General features: G+C 46.0%; 1 long non-coding RNA gene across 1 annotated transcript; it reads left to right on the forward strand.

Annotated features, from left to right (window-relative positions):
• Positions 1 to 1,024: 1,024 nt before the first annotated feature.
• LOC103884892 lies at positions 1,025 to 4,507 on the forward strand. The gene is made up of 4 exons (XR_647709.4): positions 1,025 to 2,111; positions 2,231 to 2,398; positions 3,233 to 3,402; positions 3,863 to 4,507. It is a non-coding gene; the product is annotated as an uncharacterized LOC103884892 (long non-coding RNA).
• Positions 4,508 to 4,784: the final 277 nt, after the last annotated feature.

Below are 4,784 nucleotides of genomic sequence, written 5' to 3' on the forward strand. Positions count from 1 at the left end.
GTGCTCTCCCACCAGGCCCCTCCCACAACACGTGGGAATTATGGGAGCTACAGTTGAGGATGAGATTTGGGTGGAACACAGGCAAACCGTATCAGTTACGGGGTCAAACTTCAGTGCATATTCTTGCAAATGAAGGGACAAGAGTCAAGTTGTAGGATGACTGGATTTCCTGCTACATGAGGATATTTAAGAAAAATGACAGGCTTTTGTGGCTCAAATACAAGCAGAGATTTTTGATGTCTCCTTGATCCCGAGGCTGGCAGGGCCCATAAAGCAGAGGCAGTGCCCTCTGTGCCTCCAGCAGCTGCCGCCAGCCTCTGTCCTGGGCAGGGTATCATCAGCACCGAGAGATCCTCCTGGGCCGTGAAGGTAGGTGAGTCGGTGGGTTCTGACACCAATGTTTGGCTTACGTTTCTACATTGTTTTATTTTCTCTCAGTTTCTGTAAACTTCTGCAAGTCTCTGTGGAGGCACTTCGGACATATGTATGTACAGAGTAAAAGTGAAATAACTATTATAATTAAAAATGTGATGTCTGGGTGTCTGTGGGGTGCTTGGGCCAGGGGACAGCCACCGACGTGAAGTGGCAGGAGGCACCTGCTGCCCAGGCCTCCCCCACATGCCCCTTGGTGCCACAGCAAGACGCCTGGTACATTTGCCCAGGAATCCTGAAGGTAATTTTAATTAGGAGTTGAGATGTCAGGAAATATGGGTTTGAATTCTGGCTGGATGTTTAACTCTGTGGCCATAGAGAGATTAAGCACTATCTCTGTCCTGAACTGGGCAATGAATGATCATCCTTCTTCCTGGAGTTCATATGAGGGTTAAACGTCTGGGTGGTGCTCAGCACAGTGCCCGGAAAAGAGCAGCTTGTTGGAGAGTCTCAGCCAGCCTTGCTTCTGGCTGTGGAGTCCAGGCTGCCTGAGAACTGTGAGCACTGCAGCTATGGGTGGGACGGGTGGGAGGAGCGCCCGGAAGCATGCTGTCTGCCAGTCACATCACTGCGGAGACAGGAGGCACCAGAGCCATGGCACGGCAGACGGTGAGGGGTTCTTTCCCTGCCGAGCATGGAAAAGAAAATGGCACCTCTTTCTTCCCCAACTAGACACAGATCCCGGGTTAAGCACCTCTTGTAGATAGTGTGGTGTTCCATCTGCAACCCTACCTTCTCGTTTAGATGCTGTGGCCTCCGTTCCATGCAGAGAGAAACAGAGCACAGAAGCTAAGTGACTTGCTGAAGACCCTGCGTCTGGGTACAGACGGGATTCAAAGCCAGCCTATCTCCCTTGCAGAACCAGAGTCCTCTGGCATAAGCAGAACCCACCCGTTGCTCATCGTTTATTTACTACATCCTGGAGTTTAGTAAATGTTTGCTACGCTGACTGTAGATGCCGTGTACCCATTCCTACCAGAATTTCTAGGTTCTTTAATCTCTTTAAATGTTTGTTACTGCCTTAGCCAGCCGAGGGTGCTCCAACAGAAGCTGTGGATGGAGTGGCTCAAACAACAAACAGTTCTTCCTCCCAGTTCTGGAGGCTGGGATGTCCAAGGTCAAGGCACCCAGACACTTGGTGTCTGGTGAGGGCCTTCCCCCAGGTTTGCAGACAGCGTTTTCTTGCCATGTCCTCTCTTGGTGGGGAAGGCGCTGGGGAAGAGGAAGCTGTCTCATGTCTCTTTTTTAAGGGCACTAATCCTGTTTTTAGGGCCTCACTCACATGACCTATAATCTGTCAAAGGTCCCATCATGAGATACCATCACACAGGAGACTAAGTCACCAAACACCCAGTTCCTGGTGAATCTGTGACAGCCACAAAGCTTCCCGCGGCACCGTGGGATAAAGAATAGTTCTTTGATTCGTCAGTTATCTTTCCTGCATGGCCATTTCTTCATGTCATCAATGAACAACACTGGGAATTCGTCCCTCCCGGTCTCCCCACAGAACCAGGCGCCCCGGAAGTAGATGGAGCACTCTCCGATGCCTGAAAGGAAAGCGCGACTACTTTGAACACATTTTCCCATCTCCTTCACTGCTCCATGCTCATGGATCTTTTGTGTCTGTCTGCAGGAAGCCTGATGACAGTCGGGCAAACATTTCGTTTGCTTCCTTAAAGGTTTTCTTACTATTTGTTACAAGAAAGCTAAGATTTCCTGGATTTGGGGGAAAATGGCACGTTTACAATCTTTGCTTTCCCTAACATCTTACAATCTTTAATCTCACGTTTCTCTCTAGGCATCTTCTGGTGGGTGCAGGACCCGATGGAGGAGTGATGGGACCTCAGGGCCGTGTCCAGGCTCTTCCGGTCAGTCGGTGGCCTCCACAAACGCCAGCCAGCCAGCCCAGTGCGAGCTTCTGCTTGGCCGACGTGTGGCAGTTACGATGCTGCAGTTGGGAGAGGGGGTGAGGATCAGTAGTTCCAGTAGGGGGCGCCACGGGCACCCCTAAGAACCCATTTCCATGATTTTAGTCCCAAATTGGATTTTGCTGGGAGAAATTCTCTGCCCTGTAATTTAGTGGGGGTGGTTTTTAAGATCACAGACATTGGAGTAAGAAAGACAAGGCTCTTCCGTTTGCTGGTCTATGACTCACAGGGGAATACCAGAGAACTTGGCATCCAGAAAACACTCAGTAAATAAAGACAGTGCAACTAAGAAAAGACCCGGGCGCCATGTTCCTTCCCTAAGGCTCCTTTCACTAGGATGCTGTGTCAGGGCACACACACACACTCACATTCACACACACACACACTCACATTCACACACACTCCAGGAAGCCTCTAAAAGAAATGCAGGTGTTCTCCAGTAGAAAGAGCGTCGCTGAAATTCACTCAACAGCATGGTCTTCGTGTCTTTCCCGCCCAGGCCCACACTCTCAGCTGCCCCCTGCCCTCTCGCTCCTTTCCTCCTGTGTTCTCCAGCAAGGGTGGGGCCCCACTGTCATTCAGAAAACCTCCTCCTAGCTTTTCTATGCAGGGAGTCATTCACACATCCAGCAAGGAAAACAAGGGCCTGTGCAGACTCCCCTTGGGAGGTAATGGGAGAGGGGTTCTAAATGCTTGTCACATTTTTATCTGACACTGTTACTACCATGATACCTACTAATAACTAATGCCAACTTCTGAAATATCTTTCTTATCATCTTATGGGAGAGAACTCTGTGGTTTATAAACACCAAATCACAAATCTCCAATTTGCATTCTTGTTTGTCTACCTGTTTGTCTGTTTTCCACTGCAGTGCAGGAGCCCGTGGGAAGAGACCCAGTTTCTAGCACCGAGGGGCTCAGTATTCCCAAGTCACCTGTGAGATGAGCTCTGAGCACCTGCCCACACTCCTGAGACGTAAAACCCCATGACACGCAGTGGCAGATGGTTAACACAACAACCAACCAACTCGTCAGATAAAAGGTTCACTCCACTTTAAGTGGATGATTTTTAAATTTGTTTGTAAAACCTTTGATATTTGGCTACTAAGAAATTATAAGATCCCCGTGAACAGGCAACTAATTTTCTACATTTCCTGGTTCTTTAAAAATAAATAATTATCACAGGTACTAATTTAAGCTCTCAGAATTACACTTTTGATTCCTAATAAATGCCAAAATAGATCCTACCAAATATTTACAATGGAGTCATGCATAAAATCTGTAACCTCAAGAACATGAACTGTCAATTTATACTATTCTGGACTCAATTTGGCAAGTTAAGGGGTGAGGAATGGGATTTTGGGAAAAGCCAAAGGGTCGATTTGTTTATGATAAATACTTTAGGTATCTGTTATAAAATGTGATCAAGCCTGTCTTATTCTTTGAATAGCTGATTTCCCTGTTTTATCCCCTCTCTGAGTTATTTTCATACATTTTCACAGATAACTGCAATACTTTTCCTTGACCTGAGATTTCTGAAGTTAATAAGTTAACATGATGGAACTGCTGTGTGACACTGGAATTTGGAGTGAGCGCATTGAAGAAGAACAGGGCTTCCTCCCAGCCAAGGGCTCTTTAGTGTGGAGCCTGGAGCAGCCCAGAAATCTTGCAGCAAATCTACAAGGTGCGCTGTGACTGGGTCAAACGGAAATCTCTTTCAGTACTTTGTTCATTCCATGCAATACTCTTATTCTCATCATTTTGATAAGGAATAGGGTTTTTTCCCCCATTTAGTTCCTCTTCCCTAGAGATACAGATTTTTAAGCGATTTTGTGCCTCAGGTTTACTTAAGTTTAAAAAAAAATATTTTCCAAGATAGATAAAACATGTTTTTTCCTCTTGGAATAATGAGTATTTATTGACATTCATTTAGTGTTGTTTCAGCAGACTGCTCCCTGCTTGACCCCTGCCAGCCCCCAGGAATGCATTTTGGATTAGAGGAAAATTTGGAACAATTTGAAGTGCTTTTAATCATAGTAAAACACATTGGGATGGTGTTGAACACGTTTAAAAAAATTACATGTGTTTGCATTGGCAGGAAGCATTCCAGAAAATGCCAAGAATTTCCAGGCACTTTGTGGATTTTCCAGATGATAAATGATAATTTTCCTGCTTTCATTAGCCGTTAAATTTTCTTAACTCGTCTAGCATTGATACAGGCAGAGCAGGGCATGGCAGACCCCGCAGTTCCCTTTATCATACTTGCTTCTCCATGGTGTGGCTCTGCATCCATAGACTGGCAGGTTGCCTGGGGGATCTTGTAGGTACCATTTCTCCTCCTTCCAGTAAAAGCAATCCTAAAAGTTTTAAAAATAATCAATTTAGAAAGTACTACTGTTAATTCTTAATTTTTATTTATTTTTT

The sequence above is a fragment of the Papio anubis genome, chromosome 5, assembly GCF_008728515.1.
Source record: "Papio anubis isolate 15944 chromosome 5, Panubis1.0, whole genome shotgun sequence".
NCBI classification, from domain to species: domain Eukaryota; kingdom Metazoa; phylum Chordata; class Mammalia; order Primates; family Cercopithecidae; genus Papio; species Papio anubis.